This window comes from Amblyraja radiata, chromosome 39 (assembly GCF_010909765.2).
Source record: "Amblyraja radiata isolate CabotCenter1 chromosome 39, sAmbRad1.1.pri, whole genome shotgun sequence".
Lineage (NCBI taxonomy): Eukaryota > Metazoa > Chordata > Chondrichthyes > Rajiformes > Rajidae > Amblyraja > Amblyraja radiata.
The window spans coordinates 2,860,641-2,881,980 of NC_045994.1; positions in this window are offsets into that span (position 1 = coordinate 2,860,641).

The following is a 21,340-nucleotide window of genomic DNA, read 5'->3' on the forward strand; positions in this document are numbered from 1 at the left end:
TGACATCAGGCTTGTCCATCAGACTATGAACGTAAGCATGCAGGTACAGCAGGCAGTGAAGAAAGCAAATGGCATGTTGACCTTTATAACAAGAGGAATTCAAATATAGGAGCAAAGAGGTCCCTCTGTAGTTGTACAGAGCCCTAGTGAGACCATATCTGGAGTATTGTGTGCAGTTTTGGCCCCCTAATTTGAGGAAGGACATTTGTGTTATTGAGGGAGTACAGCGTAGGCTTACAAGGTTAATTCCCCGGATGGCGGGACTGTCATATGCTGAGAGAATAGAGCAGCTAGGCTTGTACACTCTGGAGTTTAGAAGGATGAGAGGGCTTCTCATTGAAACATATAAGATTGCTAGGGGCTTGGTCATACTAGAGGCAGGAAACATGTTCCCGGTGTTGGGGGCCATAGTTTAAGAATAAGGAGTAAGCCATTTAGAATGGAGACGAGGAAACACTTTTTCTCACAGAGAGTGGTGAGTCTGCGGAATTCTCTGCCTCAGAGGGCAGTGGAGGCAGGTTCTCTGGATGCTTTCAAGAGAGAGCTAGATAGGGCTCTTAAAAATTGTGGAGTCAGGGGATATGGGGAGAAGGCAGGAACGGGGTACTGATAGGGAATGATCAGCCATGATCACATTGAATGGCGGTGCTGGCTTTAAGGGCCGAATGGCCTACTCCTGCACCTATTTGTCTATTGTCTATTGAGGGACTGAGCTGCCACCCCAAGAATCCATTTGGCCCACAGTGTCCATACTAGCCCTCTGGAGACCAGTCCCTTCAGTCCAAAACACCCATTGCAGCGCTCCAGAAAGTACCCCCCCCCCCCACACTGGTCACCAATATTGGAATTGGTGGAAAGGTGGAATATTGCGTTGGGGGACCAGCCCTCCCGTGTGAACATGGGACCCAACGGGTCCCACTTAGTCTAGCCCTTTATAAAGGTCTAACCACCAATAAACTTCATCTGCTTTTACCCAATGTGCATTGTGGGAGGAACCAGTAATGGCTGCCCCGCTAACAGTCTGGCTCGTCCATTCCGTCTTTGTTGTTTATAGTATGTGTTAAATGTATGTTTTAGTGTTCTTTAGCTTGTTTTATGTTGGGGGTTGGGGGGAAACTTTTTAAATCTCTTACCTCGACGGAGATGCAATTTTTATCCGTATCATACCTCCGTCTGCACTGTGGCCTAACATCAAGGCCTCTGCTGGAGACCGACTTGAGGAGCTCCAACTGTGGGAGCCTGCGGACCTACCATCGCAGTGCTCGCTGTCCCGGGTTAGAGACCGACTTCGGGAACTCCAAGCCACAGGAGCTTCGACTGCCCCGACTGCGGCTGGTTCAACTGCCCTGACTGCGGGAGAATAAAGAGGGAAGAAGGTTAGACTTTATTGCCTTCCATCAGAGTGAGGAATGTGGGGAATCCGCTGTGGTGGATGTTTATGTTAACTTTTATGTAGTTGTGATCTTATTGCTTTTCTTAGTATGTCTATGGTAAATCGAATATTACTGTACCTTAATTGGTACGCGTGACAATAAAAGAACTTAAACCTTGAGCTTTAAAACTAGAGCACCTGGAGAAAACCCCTGCGGTCACAGGGAGAACGTGCAAACTCTGTACAGAGAGCACCCATAATCAAGATCAAATCTGGGTCTCTGGCGCTGTGTGGCAGCAACTCTACCACTGCACCACTCTTTATGGAATTATAAACAGGAAAGCTTGAGTTGTGGAGTTTGTTAGTGAAACGGTTTCCTGTTAATGAAAACGTAGATAAGATTCAGCCATTTAACGCTAAACTATTAAACGCATGTTTGGCCTCATAGGAATAAAGACAGAAATGACTATGAATCACAGGATGTTTTGTAGCCACGTACATTATGAGCACACCACAGCATACAGTTGCCCGAGGACCCCTGACACATAAAAGAACTGCCCAAAGGGCCATCTCAATCAACTGGCACAGTTTAGTTTTGTTACTTTCAAGATACAGCATGGAAACAGGCCCTTCGGCCCACCGAGTCTGTGCCAACCAGCGATCCACGCACACTAACACTACCCAACACACACTAAGGACAATTTACACATACACCAAGCCAATTAACCTACAAACCTGTACGTCTTTGGAGTGTGGGAGGAAACCAACGAGATCGGAGTAAACCCAGTAAACTGGGGAGAACGTACAAACTCCGTACAGACAGCACCCGTGGTAGGGATCGAACCTGGGTCTCCACCGCTGCAAGCGCAATAAGGCAGCAATCCTACCGTTGCACCAACCGTGCCTTAATTAATAGGCGCCCATGAAAGATCATTATATTGTCACTGAATTAATGAACGCTGACAACACTGACATTATATTTCCCTCTTCACCAACAGCAATAACACTGAAGGCCACGTTAAATTAAAATTCATAAACAGTTCAATTATAAAAAGACAAGCACAAATATTTATTAATTCAGAGTGGAAGCAGAGCTATCAATCTTTCAAAATGCAATAGGGACTTCAAATAGATGCATAGCTTCAGGATACACAATAGTGTTTCTGTCATCTTCGGCTTTCCCTTCTGGCCTGTTTCCACTGATGTTCAGTGGATTCTGAGATGACTGGAGGCCAACATTTGTCCCGCAAGTTCTTTTTTTAAATTTTATTTTTTTATTTATTTATTTTTATTATTAGAAGTAGACATATTATAAAGTATAGCTGCATATTATAGTAAAACAACTTTTCATATACATCAATCATACATTATTAAAATTTTCAATTGTCGATTACTTCTACTTCTAGTGTTTTGTTTTTTTTATATAGAAAAAGAGAGAAAGAGAGAGAAAAGTTACAAATATCAAAAAAAACAAAAAAGGTGGAATGGATTACTTATAATACGTCATTGGAGATAGGTTCATAGATTATAAAGTATGACTTTTCATCTAATCCTGAGTTCAAGTTTCAGTTGGGTTTTCGTGCCGGGCCAATCTATCCCGTCAGATAATTAATGAATGGAGCCCATATTTTATCAAAAAGTTCTTGTTTGTCCATTAAGACAAGTCTAATTCTTTCTAGATATAGAGTCTCCGACATTTCCACAATCCACATTTTAATTGTGGGGGTCGTAGGGCCTTTCCAAAATTTTAATATTAATTTTTTCCCGGTTATTATACTGTAGTCGAGGAAATTTCTTTGGCTTGTTGTGAGTGTTAAACTTTGCTCTGATATTCCAAGTATTATTAATTTTGAGTTTGGATCCAGTTTTGTATTAATAACTTCTGAAATTATTTCAAAAATATCAGTCCAGAAATGTTTAATTTTTATACAATTTGCAAACGTATGTGTTAAATTAGCATCTAGATGTAGACATTTATCACAAATAGGAGAGATTTGTGGGAAGATTCTATTTAGTTTTATTTTAGAGTAGTGTAATCTATGTAAGACTTTAAATTGTATTAAAGGATGTCTGGCATTTAACGAACATTGATGTATATGTTGTAAACTTTCGTCCCACAGATCTTTCGTTATAGAATGACCTAATTCATTTTCCCATGTGTGTCTATATGGTTCCGTCGGTGGTACCTCGCTGTTTAGGAGGGTGTTATAAATATAAGCTATTAATTTTTCAGTGTTAGGATGCTTGTTCAAACATTCATCAAGGATTTCTGGTTCCCTAGTCCTGTAGACTTGTGTGTTAGATTTAACATAATCTCTAATTTGTAGATATCTGAAGAAATTATTTGAGTGCAGTCCATGATTCTGTTGTAACTCCTGAAATGAAAGAAAAGTGCCTTTCCCATAAAGATGTCCAATCTTTTTAATTCCATAATTTTTCCATTGTGTGAAACCCCTATCCAAAAAGTTCAAGTTCAAGTTCAAGTTAGTTTATTGTCATGTGTCCCTGTATAGGACAATGAAATTCTTGCTTTGCTTAAGCACACAGAAAATAGTAGGCATTTACTACAAAACAGATAAATGTGTCCATATACCATGATATAAATATATACACACATGAATAAATAAACTGATAGTGCAAATAACAGAAAGTGGTTGGTAATAATCAGAGTTTTGTCCGGGCCAGGTTTAATAGCCTGATGGCTGAGGGGAAGTAACTATTCCTGAACCTGGTTGTTGCAGTCTTCAGGCTCCTGTACCTTCTACCTGAAGGTAGCAGGGAGATGAGTGTGTGGCCCGGATGGTGTGGGTCTTTCATGATACTGCCAGCCTTTTTGAGGCAGCGACTGCGATAGATCCCCTCGATGGAAGGAAGGTCAGAGCCGATGATGGACTGGGCAGTGTTTACTACTTTTTGTAGTCTTTTCCTTTCCAGGGCGCTCAAATTGCCGAACCAAGCCACGATGCAACCGGTCAGCATGCTCTCGACTGTGCACCTGTAGAAATTAGAGAGAGTCTTCCTTGACAATCCGACTCTCCGTAATCTTCTCAGGAAGTAGAGGCGCTGATGTGCTTTTTTGATGATTGCATTAGTGTTCTCGGACCAGGAAAGATCTTCAGAGATGTGCACGCCCAGGAATTTGAAGCTCTTGACCCTTTCAACCATCGACCCGTTGATATAAATGGGGCTGTGGGTCCCCCTCCTACTCCTTCCAAAGTCCACAATCAGTTCCTTGGTTTTGCTGGTGTTGAGGGCCAGGTTATTGCGCTGGCACCATATGGACAGTTGCTCGATCTCTCTTCTGTACTCTGACTCATCCCCATCAGTGATACGCCCCACAATAGTGGTGTCGTCAGCGAACTTGATGATGGAGTTCGCACTGTGGTTCGCTACGCAGTCATGGGTATAGAGTGAGTACAGCAGGGGGCTGAGCACGCAGCCTTGAGGTGCTCCCGTGCTGATTGTTATTGAGGCTGACACATTTCCACCAATACGAACAGACTGTGGTCTGTGGACGAGGAAGTCGAGGATCCAGTTGCAGAGGGATGCGCAGAGACCCAGTTCTGCGAGTTTGGTAACCAGTTTGGAGGGGATGATTGTGTTAAATGCCGAGCTGTAATCAATGAATAACAGCCTGACATATGAGTTTTTGTTGTCCAAGTGGTCCAGTGCGGAGTGGAGGGCCAGCGAGATCGCATCCACCGTTGATCTGTTGTGGCGGTACGCGAACTGCAGTGGGTCCAGGTTTTTGTCGATGTAGGAGTTGATTTGCTCCATGATCAACCTCTCAAAGCACTTCATCACCACCGCCGTTAGTGCCACTGGTCGATAGTCATTGAGGCATGTCACCTTACTCTTCTTGGGTGGTTTGAATAAGGGATTATTTACAATGGGAAGGCATAGTGGTATATTATTCAATTTTAAAGCTTTTTTTTAAATTGTTTCCAAATTCTTATCCCACTATGTATTATGGGGTTCTCCTTATAGGTTTTTTTGTGCAGTTTTGTGGTAGCAAATATGATCGGTCCAATTTCAAATGTCTTCCTTTTCCATCCTTAACCAATCTGGTTGTTGATCCAGTTCTTCCAGCCAGAAATTCATGTTTTTAATATAGACTGCCCAAAAATAAAACAAGAAATTTGGCAAAGCCAAACCTCCATTTATGTTTGACTTACATAAATGTTTTTTACTTATTCTATGATTCTTATAATCCCAGATAAAACTTGTAACAATGGAGTCGACTTTTTTGAAAAAAGTTTTTGGGATATATATCGGGATTAATTGAAATAGGTACAGTAGTTGCGGTAAGAAGATCATTTTTATAGCATTCATTCTACCAAGCATAGAAATGGGGAGTGTTTTCCAGTATTGAATATTCTTATGTAGTTTATTCAGTAAGGGTGGAAAATTTAGTTTAAATAAAGAGGTATATGTCTTAGTTACATAGATTCCTAAGTATTTAAATTTATCTTTAACTATTTTAAAAGGGGATTGTTGTAATGTATGTAGATTGAGTTTTGTTATTGGCATGATTTCATTTTTATTCCAATTAATTCTATATCCTGAGAATTGACCAAATTGAGTTATTAAATTTAATAGATTTGGAATACTAGTTTCTAACTTTGTAATATATATTAGTACATCATCTGCATATAAGGACATTTTATTCCTTGTTTCTCTAGTGTTATATCCGTATATTCCTGTATGGGTTCTAACACTTTCTGCTAAGGGTTCGATTGCAAGAGCAAATAATAGTGGGGATAGTGAACATCCTTGTCTACAACCTCTAGAGAGGTTAAATTTAGTTGATAACATTTGGTTTGTTAATATTCTAGCTGTTGGAATAGAGTATAACAATTTAACCCATGTACAGTACTTCTCTCCCAATTGACATTTTTCCATCACCGAAAATAAATATGGCCATTCAACCTGGTCAAATGCTTTTTCAGCATCTAATGAAATAATTGCTAGCTCTGCATTAGGAATTCTATTGGAGTATATAATATTGAATAGTCCTCTCAGATTATAAAATGAATAACGTTTTGGAATAAAAACTGTTTGGTCGGGGTGTATTAATTTGTTAATCACTAAGCTCAATCTATGAGATAGAATTTTAGTTAGTATTTTCTGATCAGTATTTAAAAGGGCTATTGCTCTATATGAACCTGGGTCTTCAAGATCCTTATCCATTTTTGGTATAAGTATGATTGTAGGTTCATTTAGAGTTTCTGGGAGTTTCTGTTGAGTGTAAGCATATGTGTACAGTGTCTGTAGGCGTGGAGAAACCAGGTCATAAATTTTTTTATAAAATTCAGAACTTAGACCATCAGGACCTGCAGCCTTTCCATTTTTTAAAGATTTAATTGACTCTTCGATGTCTTTTATCGTAATTTCAGCACCTAGTGATTCTCTCTCTTTCTGATCTAAACCCACAAGCTTACATTTCTGTAGAAATGTTTCCATTCCTGCTGATTGTTCTGTCATTTTAGATGAGTACAATTTTTGATAGTATTGTAAAAATCTATCATTAATATCTTTAGGCAGTGTTAGTGTTTCTCCCTTGTCTGTTCTAATTTTGTAAATTGTTTTTTCCCCGTCCAGTTTACGAAGTTGTCGCGCTAATAGTTTTTGTGGTTTATCACCAAATTCAAAATTTAATTGTTTTGTATGTTGATAGAGTTTTATAACTTGGTCTGAGTATATCTTGTTCAATTTATATTCCAGTACTGCAATTTTATTGTGTTTTATCATGGATGGTGCTGCTGCATTTTCTATGTCTAATTGCCTTATTTCCATTTCCAATTTCTGTTGTTTGGCCCTGTTCTCATTGTTAAGAAATGATTGAGAAGAGATTAATGCTCCACGCACAAATGCTTTAAATGTTTCCCAAAGAAGGGAGGCAGAGATTTCAGGGCTATCATTAGCCTCAAAAAACATATTAATCTGTTTTACGAGGTATTCATTACATACCTTTTCTTTTAAGATTTGGGGATTAAGTCTCCATTGTGGCTGTGTCTCTACCATTCCGTTTAGTTTAATCATAAATGTTAGTGGAGCATGGTCTGAGATTATGATATTATGATATTGCGAGTTATAGGTGAATGGGATAAGTTTTGAGTCTACTAAAAAATAATCTATCCTTGAGTAGGTTTTATGTACTGGTGAGTAAAATGAATATTCTCGACCCGATGGGTTTTCAATTCTCCAAACATCCTTAATGTTGGTAGTATTAATATATGAGTTTATAAATTCACTTGATTGGGATTTTAGTTTTCTTTGAGTTGATGATCTATCCAAATAAGCATTGTCCCGCAGGTTCTACCATAGAAACATAGAAACATCGAAACGTAGAAAATAGGTGCAGGAGTAGGCCATTCGGCCCTTCGAGCCTGCACTGTCATTCAATATGATCATGGCTGATCATCCAACTCAGTATCCTGTACCTGCCTTCTTTCCATACCCCCTGATCCCTTTAGCCACAAGGGCCACATCAAACTCCCTCTTAAATATAGCCAATGAACTAGCCTCAACTACCTTCTGTGGCAGAGAATTCCACAGATTCACCACTCTCTGTGTGAAAAATGTTTTTCTCATCTCGGTCCTAAAAGACTTCCCCCTTATCCTTAAACTGTGACCCCGTGTTCTGGACTTCCCCAACATCGGGAACAATCTTCCTGCATCTAGCCTGTCCCTTAAGAATGTTGTAAGTTTCTATAAGATCCCCTCTCAATCTTCTAAATTCTAGCGAGTACAAGCCGAGTCTATCCAGTCTTTCTTCATATGAAAGTCCTGACATCCCAGGAATCAGTCTGGTGAACCTTCTCTGTACTCCCTCTATGGCAAGAATGTCTTCCCTCAGAGTACACAATACTCCAGGTGTGGTCTCACCAAGGCCCTGTACAACTGCAGTAGAACCTCCCTGCTCCTATACTCAAACCCTTTTGCTATGAATGCTAATGAATACCACTGATGGGATGAGTGAGTGGGTAGTTCTATCGGCTTCTGACAAGCAGGGGCAGCACGTGGTGCAGCGGTAGATTTGCTGCCACACGGCGCCAGGGACCTGGGTTCGATCCAGACTATGGGTGCTGTCCGTAAGGAGTGCTTGTTTCCGCTCTGTATCTATAAACTAAATTAATCAAAACTAAAGATAGACACAAAGTGCTGGAGTAACTCAGCGGAACAGGCAGCATCTCTGGAGAGAAGGAATGGGTGACGTTTCAGGTCGAGACCTTTCTTCAGACCTTCAGCCTGAAGAAGGGTCTCGACCTGAAATGTCGAAGAAAGGTCTCGACCCGAAATGTCGCCCATTCCTTCTCTCCAGAGATGCTGCCTGTCCCGCAGAGTTACTCCAGCGATTTGTGTCTACCTTCGATTTAAACCAGCACCTGCAGTTCTTTCCTAAACTAAACTAAACTTTGAATTGGGCTTTTCAGTATCCTCCTGAATATTGCGTCCGCACTTTGAACAAGGAGCCACATTTGCCATTTTCCAACATAGAGTGACCTTATCTGAATCTGGGGAATATTTGAAAATTAAAACTGACACGTTAATTATCTCACAGCCTTCCTCAAGTTCAGAATTTGAAATCCGCCAGGATACAGACTTGTCAGCCCTCAACCCAACAATTCACTCAGTACCACTTCTCTAATGATTGAAATTCCCCTGCTTTCCTCCCTCTTGGCTCTTGATTGAGAGCTATTATTGGGATGTTGATTGTACTCTCTGCAGCAAAGATTGATGCAAAATACCTGATTAATTAATCTCCCTTGTTTCCTCGGCCATGGACCTGGGGGAATGCTGCAATTTTTACCATAAACTTTGAGAACTTTGACTTTTATTTCTGCTAGTCTCTTCCGGCCATATATCAGCTAATTACTGCAGCTATTTCATAGCATTCTCACGTCTAAATTAAGAACTCAGGTAAACAGGAGCAGTAGAAAATCAGACTCTTCAAACCTGCCGCACAATTTAATATGTGTAGGAAGGAACTGCAGATGCTGGTTAAAACCGAAAAAAAGAAATCTTTGAAATCTTCACAAAATTATTAGAAACAAATGTGAACCCCCACACAGAATTGATTATTTTTGGAACAACAAATGCCTGCTCTGAGCTATCAATATTTCAAAGACGTTTCCTTAACTACGGCTTGATAATGGCAAAAAAACGTATACTCAAATTTTGGAAAAAAGCATCCACCCCAACGCTTAAAATGAGGATCACATGTCTGAGACGCTACATCTTGAAGATATGAGACTCGTCTTTGCAGGAAAATCAGAGCAATTTTTAAAGACATGGTCTCCTTTTATTGATTCATTCGGTGCAACACAACTCTGGAAATAAACCGATTGACGAACTGGGTGATGGGTGTAGTGAGAAATGAAGCAGGTATATCCCTACACAAGGGTTCCTTTTTTCCCCTTGTTTTTTCTTCTTTTCTTGTTTTTTTTTCTTTCTTTTTTAATAATTTTATGGGGTTTTGTCTTTATTTTTCTACAGGCTAATGGACATAAGAAGATGGACATAAAATGCTGGAGTAACTCAGCGGGACAGGCAACAGCTCTGGAGGGAAGGAATGGGTGACATTTCGGGTCGAGATGTCCGAAGAAGGGTCTCGACCCCAAACGTCACCCATTCCTTCTCTCCAGAGATGCTGCCTGTCCCGCACAATTTAACATGATCATGGCTGATGCTGGCCTTTGCATCTCCTCTGTACCAGTTCTCCACACTCCTTGATTCCGTAATTGAATTGATTGAATAAGATGCAGCGTGGAAACAGACCCGTCAGCCCACTGAGTCCACACTCACCAGTTCACACTTGCACTTAGTTTAGAAATACAACATGGAAACAGGCTCTTCAGCCCCCAAAGTCCATGCTTACCATCAATCACCCGTTCACACTAATTCTAAGTCTGAAGAAGGGTTTTGGCCCAAAACGTTGCCTATTTCCTTCACTCCATAGATGCTGCCGCACCCGCTGAGTTTCTCCAGCAATTTTGTCATCCACTCTTTCTCATCCACTCCCTGCACACTAGGGGCAATTAACCTACAAACCCGCACATCTTTGGGATGTGAGATGAAACTGGAGCACCCGGAGGAAACCCACAAGGGGTCACAGGGAGAGCGTGCAAACTCCACACATACAATCCCCAAAGTCAGGACTGAACCAGGATCTCTGGCAATGTGAGGCAGCAGCTCTAGCAGCCGCGCCACATCAATCACCCATCTGCATTAATCTCACATTTTAGTCTCGCCACATTCTCATCCAACTCGGAAAAATGCTGAAAAGCAGGACCTCCAGGGTTGTTATCTCCGGTTTGCTTCCAGTTCCTCGTGCTGGCGAGAGCAGGAACAGGGAGATACGGGACCTGAACGTGTGGCTGAGGAACTGGTGCACGGGGCAGGGATTTAGATTCTTAGATCACTGGGATCTGTTTTGGGGTAAGGGGGAACTGTACAAAAGGGACGGGTTGCATCTTAACAGGTGTGGGACCAGCATTCTGGCAGGCAGGTTTGCCACTGCTACACGGGTGGTTTTAAACTGAATAAGGGGGGTGGGGTTTCGATTGGGATAGTGGAGGATGGAGCTAAAGGGAAAGGGTTTCTTAAATGTGTGAGCGTAGAGACAGAGGGGTGTAAAATGAGGGTAGAAACAATAGGTAGCAAGGTGAAAAGTAAAAGTGGCAGGCCGGCAAATCCAGGGCAAAAATCAAAAAGGGCCACTTTTCAGCATAATAGTATAAGGGGTAAGAGTGTTGTAAAAACAAGCCTAAAGGCTTTGTGTCTCAATGCAAGGAGCATTCGTAATAAGGTGGATGAGTTAAATGTGCAGATAGCTATTAATGACTATGATATAGTTGGGATCACGGAGACATGGCTCCAGGGTGACCAAGGCTGGGAGCTGAACATCTAGGGATATTCAATATTCAGGAGGGATAGACAGCAAGGGAAAGGAGGTGGGGTAGCGTTGCTGGTTAGAGAGCAGATTAACGCAATAGAAAGGAAGGACATTAGCTTTGAGGATGTGGAATCGATATGGGTAGAGCTGCGAAGCACTAAGGGGCAGAAAACGCTGGTGGGTGTTGTGTACAGGCCACCTAACAGTAGTAGTGGAGTTGGGGATGGCATCAAACAGGAAATTAGAAATGCGTGCAACAAAGGTAAAACAGTTATAATGGGTGACTTCAATCTACATATAGATTGGGTGAATCAAATTGGCAAGGGTGCTGAGGAAGAGGATTTCTTGGAATGTATGCGGGATAGTTTTCTAAACCAACATGTAGAGGAACCAACGAGAGAGCAGGCTATTCTAGACTGGGTATTGAGTAATGAGGAAGGGTTAGTTAGCAGTCTTGTTGTGCGTGGCCCCTTGGGCAAGAGTGACCATAATATGGTTGAGTTCTTCATTAGGATGGAGAGTGACATCGTTAATTCAGAAACAAGGGTCCTGAACTTAAAGAAAGGTAACTTTGAGGGTATGAGACGTGAGTTGGCCAAGATAGACTGGCGATTGATTCTTAATGGGTTGACGGTGGATATGCAATGGAAGGCATTTAAAGACTGCATGGTTGAACTACAACAATTGTTCATCCCAGTTTGGCAAAAAAATAAATCAGGGAAGGTAGTGCATCCGTGGATAACAAGGGAAATCGGGGATAGTATCAAAACAAAAGATGAAACATACAAATTAGCCAGAAAAAGCAGCCTACCAGAGGACTGGGAGAAATTCAGAGACCAACAGAGGAGGACAAAGGGCTTAATTAGGAAAGAGAAAATAGATTATGAAAGAAAACTGGCAGGGAACATAAAAACTGACTGCAAAAGCTTTTATAGATATGTGAAGAGAAAAAGATTAGTTAAAACCAATGTAGGTCCCTTGCAGTCAGAAACGGGTGAATTGATCATGGGGAACAAGGACATGGCAGACCAATTGAATAACTACTTTGGTTTTGTCTTCACTAAGGAAGACATAAAAAATCTGCCAGAAATAGCAGGGGACCGGGGGTCAAATGAGATGGAGGAACTGAGTGAAATCCAGGTTAGCCGGGAAGTGGTGTTAGGTAAATTGAATTGATTAAAGGCCGATAAATCCCCAGGGCCAGATAGGCTGCATCCCAGAGTACTTAAGGAAGTAGCCCCAGAAATAGTGGATGCATTAGTGATAATTTTTCAAAACTCTTTAGATTCTGGAGTAGTTCCTGAGGATTGGAGGGTAGCTAATGTAACACCACTTTTTAAAAAGGGAGGGAGAGAGAAAACGAGGAATTATAGACCAGTTAGTCTAACGTCGGTAGTGGGGAAACTGCTAGAATCAGTTATTAAAGATGGGATAGCAGCACATTTGGAAAGTGGTGAAATCATTGGACAAAGTCAGCATGGATTTATGAAGGGTAAATCATGTCTGACGAATCTTATAGAATTTTTCGAGGATGTAACTCGTAGAGTGGATAAGGGAGAACCAGTGGATGTGTTATATCTGGACTTTCAGAAGGCTTTCGACAAGGTCCCACATAAGAGATTAGTATACAAACTTAAAGCACACGGTATTGGGGGTTCAGTATTGATGTGGATAGAGAACTGGTTGGCAGACAGGAAGCAAAGAGTAGGAGTAAACGGGTCCTTTTCACAATGGCAGGCAGTGACTAGTGGGGTTCCGCAAGGCTCAGTTCTGGGACCCCAGCTATTTACGATATATATTAATGATTTGGACGAGGGAATTGAATGCAACATCTCCAAGTTTGCGGATGACACGAAGCTGGGGGGCAGTGTTAGCTGTGAGGAGCATGCTAGGAGGCTGCAAGGTGACTTGGATAGGCTGGGAGAGTGGGCAAATGCATGGCAGATGCAGTATAATGTGGATAAATGTGAGGTTATCCACTTTGGTGGCAAAAACAGGAAAGTAGATTATTATCTGAATGGTGGCCGATTAGGAAAGGGGGCGATGCAACGAGACCTGGGTGTCATGGTACACCAGTCATTAAAAGTAGGCATGCAGGTGCAGCAGGCAGTGAAGAAGGCGAATGGTATGTTAGCATTCATAGCAAAAGGATTTGAGTATAGCAGCAGGGAGGTTCTACTGCAGTTGTACAGGGTCTCGTACAGTTTTGGTCTCCTAATTTGAGGAAAGACATTCTTGCCATAGAAGAGAAGGTTCACTAGACTGATTCCTGGGATGTCAGGACTTTCATATGAAGAAAGACTGGATAGAGTCGGTTTGTACTCGCTAGAATTTAGAAGATTGAGGGGGGATCTTAAAGAAACTTACAAAATTCTTAAGGGGTTGGACAGGCTAGATGCAGGAAGATTGTTCCCGATGTTGGGGAAGTCCAGAACAAGGGGTCACAGTTTAAGGATAAGGGGGAAATCTTTTAGGACCGAGATGAGGAAAACTTTTTTCACACTGAGAGTGGTGAATCTCTGGAATTCTCTGCCGCAGAAGGTAGTTGAGGCCAGTTCATTGGCTATATTTAAGAGGGAGTTAGATGTGGCCCTTGTGGCTAAAGGGATCAGGGGGTATGGAGAGAAGGCAGGTACAGGATACTGAGTTGGATGATCAGCCATGATCATATTGAATGGCGGTGCAGGCTTGAAGGGCCGAATGGCCTACTCCTGTACCTATTTTCTATGTTTCTATGTAACTCCCCCTCAGATTCCAGCCCTCTCCCACTCACTGGAGGCAATTTACAGAGGGCCAATTATCCTACCGACTCGCACATCTTTGGGATGCGGGAGGAAACCGGAGCACCCAGAGGAAACCTACACGGAGTCACAGGGAGAGCGTGCAAACTCCACACAGACAGCGGCCGAGGTCAGGATCGAACCAGGGTCTCCAGCGCTGTGAGGCAGCAGTTCTACCAGCTGTCAAATATTTATCCGCTTCCATTTTAAATATTTCTGAGTCAAAGGTCATGGTTTTAAGTCACAATCCGTGGCCTCTGCAACTTCTAACCATTAACCAACAGCATCCTGGTTAGTGCTTCATTTGATTGTGATTTGTAAGATTTGAAATTGCACAGAATGATGAGTTTGTGTACAAAGTGTCACAGCCCCCCTCCCTCTCTCCCTCATGCCCGACCTGGACGCACCCATTTCGCCCCTCCCCCCTCCCCTTACACCTATAATCCTTTCCTCCAGCTTCACAATTCGCAACTCTTCAACCGTATTGTCTCACACCTTCTGACTTTTTATCTCTGGCCTTTGTCCAGCCACCTGCCAATCAAAAACCTCTCTACACCAATGTTCACCTATTACCTGGGTAAGAAGGAACTGCAGATGCTGGTTTACACCGAAAATAGGCAAAAATGCTGGAGTAATTCAGCAGGTCAGACAGCATCTCTGGAGAAAAGGAATAGGTGACGTTTCTGGTCGGGATCTTTTTTCCGACTGATTCAGTCGGCTGAGTTACTCCAGCACATCGTGTTGTTGCACAGGGAAATGACTTCCCAAAATGTACGACCTTGCACATATCTGCCTCAAACTCTGTTAGCCATTCCTCACCAAGCTGATCAAGATCCTGCTGTAATGTTGAAAACCATCTTCGCCATTTACGATATCATCTATTTGAGTGTCATCTGCAAACTTACTAATGTCTTGTGAAATCCCATCCATATGGTTGATATGGATGATAAACAGCATTCGGCCCAGCGACACTGGGTGCCTGAGACATGCCACTGCTCACTGGCCGTCAGTCCAAAAAGACAAGAATATAGGAATATAGGATAATCAAATTTAACAGGAGAATGCATTTGCAAAATTCTAACTTTCTGTGTTGCATTCTCATCTTCAAAAACTCCACAGTTCCGCCCAGACAGCCTTAGGCCCAACCAGCTCCTCGAGCCAAGTGTAAAGGTTGTATCCTCTACGTTCTTATATAGCCTTATCGCAACTTGATCCATCCTGGGGCTGTGTGTATTCCCCAATCCAACATATTCCATTGGAGCTGACAATTCCCCACCAGTTGTTTTCTTGCTGCTCTCATGTCCGAGCTCCCCCAAATGATTCTTGGGCCCTCCTAATATCCATTTTATAGGTCGATTCATGGTGACTTCATCTGTTTGACATAAAACTTATTTCAGCCACCTTATAACACAAGAAGATAAAACAGTATCACATGAACAGGCTCGTCATCCCACAATGTCCGTGTTGAACTAATCCATGTGTGTACGTGATCCATATCCCTCCATTCCCTGCATATCCATCACCCTATCCAAAAACCTCTTAAATACCACGATCCAATGGTAGGAACATTGAATTCTCCAATATTAGGTAACTTCTAACATAACCCCCTCTCCCCCACCCCCCCTCCCCCCCCCCCCCCCCCCCCCACCACCTATTTCTCCCCTCCCCCTCTGTTCCATCTACATTCCTTCCTCCGGCTTCACAATTCACTATTCTTCAATCCTTTTGTCTCACACCCTGTAGGTTAATCTTTGGCCAATGTCCAACCATCTGCCTATCCTCTACCCCCCTCCCCCCCCCTGCCCCCCCCAACCGCCTGTGTTCACCCAATACCTGCCGCGCTTCGACCTGACTTCTCTCTCCCAGCTTTCTCACCCCACTCCACTCCTGCAATCAGTCAAAAGAAGGGTTCCGACTCCAAAGCTTTTCACTGTGACAATAAACTAAACTGATAAAAAAAACCTATACCATTGTATCTGCCTCCACGTTTACCCTTGACGGCACATTCCAGGCACAGGCAGCATCTCTGGAGTTACTCATGCATTTTGTGTCCATCTTCAAATGACGTCAGGCGCTCCAGACGGCTGAGCAGGCGCATGAAGTCGCTCGCGACCTTTGCGGGACCGTCGCGCCTCAACGCGACCATGAGGTCGCGTAATTAGCGTGCCAAGGACACGTAAGTGGGACAGGGACATAAAGCCACTAATTACGCGACCTCATGCACCCGCACAGCCGTCTGGAGCGCGTGACGTCATTTAAGGATGGACACAAAATGCAGGGGTAACTCAGCGGGTCAGGCGGCATCTCTGGAGAACATGGATAGGTAATGTGTTGGGTTAGGATGGTTTGTGATGAGGGGGGGTGAGAAAACTGGAAGTGAGGTGTGGACAGGACAAAATCTGTCAGGTGATACGTGGAATCAGGTGAGGGGGGATCATGAGCAAAACAGAAGTACTGGAGTAACTCAACAGGTCAGGCAGCGTCTCTAAAGAACACGGACAGGCAACGATCCGGGTCAGAACCCTTCAGACGGATTGTGCCAGGAGCGTGGGGGGGGAGGGGAGAAAGCCAGGAGAGAGGGGTGGACACACAGGCGAGGGGGTGTTTTGAGAGGTAGATGGTTAGAACCAAGGCCAGAGATTAAAGCAGGTGCAAGACACAAGGATCGAAGATTTACAAATTGTGAACCCAGAGGAAGGAATGAAGGGGGAGGGGGTGAGCAAAAACAGATATGAGTCCCAGTGAGGCATGGGGGGGGAGGGGGGAGGAGGTGGAAGTTCCATCACTCTACGTTATATTTCCAGCGATCTCCGCACACTAACACTATCCTACACACACTCGGGACAATTTTCAATTATCCCAAGCCAATTAACCCACATACCCAGAAGAGTGGGAAGAAACCAGAGATCCCGAAGAAAAGCCATGCAGGTCAAGGGGAGAACGTACAAACTCCATACAGACAGCCTGCATTGAGCCCAAGTCTCTGACGCTGTGAGGCAGCAACTCTACCGCTGCACCACCGTGCCGCTCTTGAGGTAAGAGGGGTAAAGTTTAAAGGGGATGTGCGGGACACCTTTTTCTACACAGAGGGTGGTGGATGGCTGGAATGTGCTGCCAAGGGTGGTAGTGGAAGCAGATACGATAGTGGCATTTAAGAGGCTTTGAGATAGGCACATGGTGACACAGGGAATAGAGCAGCGTGGACCATGTGCAGGCAGAGGACATTAGTTTACCTTTGCAACATATTTGGAGCAGATACTGTGGATAAGGGCCCGTGTTGCACCATGTTCTATGAGTAAGCAAGCTGCTCCCTCTGGTCTGCTCACCATTAGGATCCTGGCTGATCTTTCCCAGGCTTCAATAATTTATCCATGCCGCTTGCACAGCCATCGATACCCCTCTCGTTCAATAAATGATATACATCATCTTGGAATGTTTCCAATGAAGTGCTGATCTTCTGATGGGCTGCAGATTTGGGCAGTGGGTAGAGCTGCTGTCTCACAACGCCGGGAACCCGGGTTCCATCCTGACCTCGGGTGCTGTCCGTGTGGAGTTTACACGTTCTCCCTGTGACCGTGTGGGTTTCGCTCCGAGTGTGTTCCAGTTTCCTCCCACGTCACGAGATTGATCCCTGGGATGGCGGGACTGTCATATGAGGAAAGATTGAAAAGACTAGGCTTGTATTCACTGGAGTTTAGAAGGATGAGGGGGTATCTTATAGAAACATATAAAATTATGAAAGGACTGGACAAGCTAGATGCAGGAAAAATGTTCCCAATGTTGGGCGAGTCCAGAACCAGGGGCCATAGTCTTAGAATAAAGGGGAGGTCATTTAAGACTGAGGTGGGAAAAAACTTTTTCACCCAGAGAGTTGTGAATTTATGGAATTCCCTGCCACAGAGGGCAGTGGAGGCCAAATCACTGGATGGATTTAAGAGAGAGTTAGATAGAGCTCTAGGGGCTTGTGGAGTCAAGGGATATGGGGAGAAGGCAGGCACGGGTTATTGATAGGGGATGATCAGCCATGATCACAATGAACGGCGGTGCTGGCTCGAAGGGCTGAATGGCCTCCTCCTGCACCTATTTTCTATGTTTCTATGTCCCAAACATGTGTCTGATGAAGTCCGAAAAAGGGTCCCGACCTGAAACATCACCTAACCTTTTCCTCCAGAGAAGCTGCCTGATCCGCTGAGTTACTCCGGCACTTTGTATCTCTGCGAAGACGTGCTAGGCTTACTGAGAATGAAACATTTATTTATTCTGATATAGTACATAGGCCATGATAGAACTCAACCCTGTAATAAAACTCTCTGCAGAAATAACGTGCGGTTCTTTTGTTGTGCACAGTAAGTGACATTACAATAAATTTTCCATCCAGTGAATGGTTTTTGAAAAATGGAAGCTAGGTTTTCTTCAAAGAATTATACCTGGTGTCAAAGGTGTGCTTGCAGATAGTATTTCCAGTCTAAGACAGCGAGCCATGGTGTAAATGGAAATTCAGACGCATTTGGGTCATTCATGCAATGTTTCAAGTCAAGTCAAGTTTATTTGTCACATACTCATACGAGATGTGCAGTGAAATGAAAAGCTTGCGGATTGTGCAAAAAATAAACAATAAAAATAAAAAATAAATAAATATGGGGTTTAGGTTGATTATGAACAGCCATGATCATATTGAACGGCTCGAAGGGCCAAATGGCCTGCTCCTGTATCTATTGTCAAACTCAAGTACAATAGGTAGAGCAAAGGGGAAGATATAGAGTGCAGAATATAGTTCTCAGCATTGTAGCACACCAGTTCCAAAGTCCAATGTCCGCAATGGGGTAGAGGTGCATCAAACTGTCCACAATGGGGTAGAGGTGCATCAAACTGTCCCCCAGGTTATGGATTGACCATTCAGATTCAGACTGATAATGGAGGGGAAGAAGCTGTTCTTGAGTTTGAGAGACCCGTTTTCAAGCTTTTGTACCTTCTTCCGGACGAGAGCAGGGGGAAGAAGGAATGTGCAGGTTAGGACAAGTCTTTGATGATGTCCAGTGTTTTTCCGAGGCATCATGAAGTGTAGATGGAGTCAATGGTGGGGAGCGTGGTCTGTGTGATGGACTTGGCTGCGTCCACAAATATCTGCAATGTCTTAGTGAATTGGGCAGAGCTATTGCCAAACCAAGCTGTGCTGCAACCTGCCAATATTTAGAAGTCAAATTTCCTCAGGAGTAATTGGGAAGTGGGAATTCAAAGACCAGTCTGAAATTGGACCATTCTTCATCTTAATACCTTTAGTATTTTGTCAGACCAGCTAAACTTGTGTGCATGGCAAGACAAACTCTTTCAAGTAATATATTCAGGGCTACGGGATTACAGTTGCCAGGACGATAATCGGCACGGTGGCACAGCGGTAGAGTTGCTGCCTTACAGCGAATGCAGTGCCGAACACCCGGGTTCGATCCCAACTGCGGGTGCTGTCTGTACGGAGTTTGTACATTCTCCCCGTGACCTGCATGGGATTTCTCCGAGATCTTCGGTTTCCAAGATCGTGCAGGTTTGTTGGTTAATTGGCTTGGTAAATGTAAAAATTGTCCCTAGTGTGTGTATAGGAAAGTGTTAATGTGCGGGGATCGCTGGTCGGCACGGACCCGGTGAGCCGAAGGGCCTGTTTCTGCGCTGTATCATGGAACTAAACTAAAAATTAGGCGGATACAATACAATATGATACGATATGATACAATATGATACACGATGAACTTTATTCATCCCCGGAGGGAGGTTCTTCTGCCAATACACAACAAAGTACATGAAAACTTGAAATTAAAATTAAATTAAAAGTGGAAAAAAAAGAAAAAGACAAGCGACCGTTGGCTGGCTGCCGTGCACATAGCACCTTCACCGGAACAAACGAACATACAAACAAACAAATGCAGGCTTATCCCCTGGGGAGAGGATTCTAAAACTAGAGTGCCCCCCCCCCCTTCCCGCACGCTGGGTCACCATTGTCTTCCCCTCCCCCCTTCATGCTCATCGACCGCTGATCGCAGGTCGATTGCGAGCCCCCACCGCTGCTAAGGCTCCCGTCATTGCCGAAGCTCACGCTGCCGCCATAGCTCCTGGTGCCGCCGCCGAGGCTACCATCACCGCCGCCACCGAGGCTCCTTCGGCCCAGACAGGCCTCGCCGCCCGGCTTCTCCGCACTCCCGAGAGGGACTAGAGGGTTTAAGCTATATGGAGAGGTTGAGTAGGCTGGGACTCTATTCCTTGGAGTGCAGGAGGAGGACGGGTGATCTTATAGAGGTGTACAAAATAGTAAGATTAAACGAGAACTTACCAGTTTGAAGTTTGATCTTGATTTTATGAGGAGTTACGATGAGCGATTACGTGAAGAAGGGCCGTCCGTCTGCGTGCGCGTCAATCTTCAAAGCAGCGGTGTTAAATCACAGATAAAAAGAAGACCTGAGAATAGTAAGATTGTGAAGAAACTAGAACTTCCATATGACCTTGATAGTATGAGGGTGGGAGTGGTAGGCACGTAATCGCTCATCATAACTCCTCATAAAATCAAGATCAAACTTCAAACTGTTAAGTTCTCGCTTAATCTTACTATTTTACTTCGGTGTCACGTGAGTGACTACGTGAAGATTTCAAAGCTCTGTGATTTTACGCCGGTTACGAATCCAGGCGTCACACACTGAATGGATTGACCATGGTTGCGTGTAATCATTAAAGCATTCAGACATTACGTAGTTAAGTAAAGACACTGATGCTTTAAATGAAAGAAAAGTTTTAAAATTAGTTGCCCCTCACAACCTTGGGGGAAACTAAGGGACAGTACTTCAAATGGTACGTGCAAACATCCCCAGTCCGGTTATGGGTTTGTTATAAAACCGGTGGACCGTTATTTCATTCGTCCATCCTGCAGCCACTAGGATGTCGTCAAGGGCTCTTGCTGCCGACGTAGATGCAGCCCTGGTGGAGTGAGATTTAACCATATAAATGTTTACTCCTGCTACCGCCATTACCTCTTTTGACCATCTGGAGATGGTTTGAGTTGACACCATCTGGTGTGGTTTTTTATGGCTGATGAGGACCGATTGTTCTGAGCCTCTGAGGTTCTCCGTAACTCTCAGATAGTGGTGTTAGTATGTTACCACACACACAACCGTTGGTCCTCTGGATATGCCAAGAACTGGATCTCAATCCCTGGCATTCCTGGCCTGCTCTGTTTTATCAGGTTCTTGATTAGGAATGTTATGTTGTTCATATTGGTGGTCATGTAGTCCAACCGTAGCTTTTGCAGTG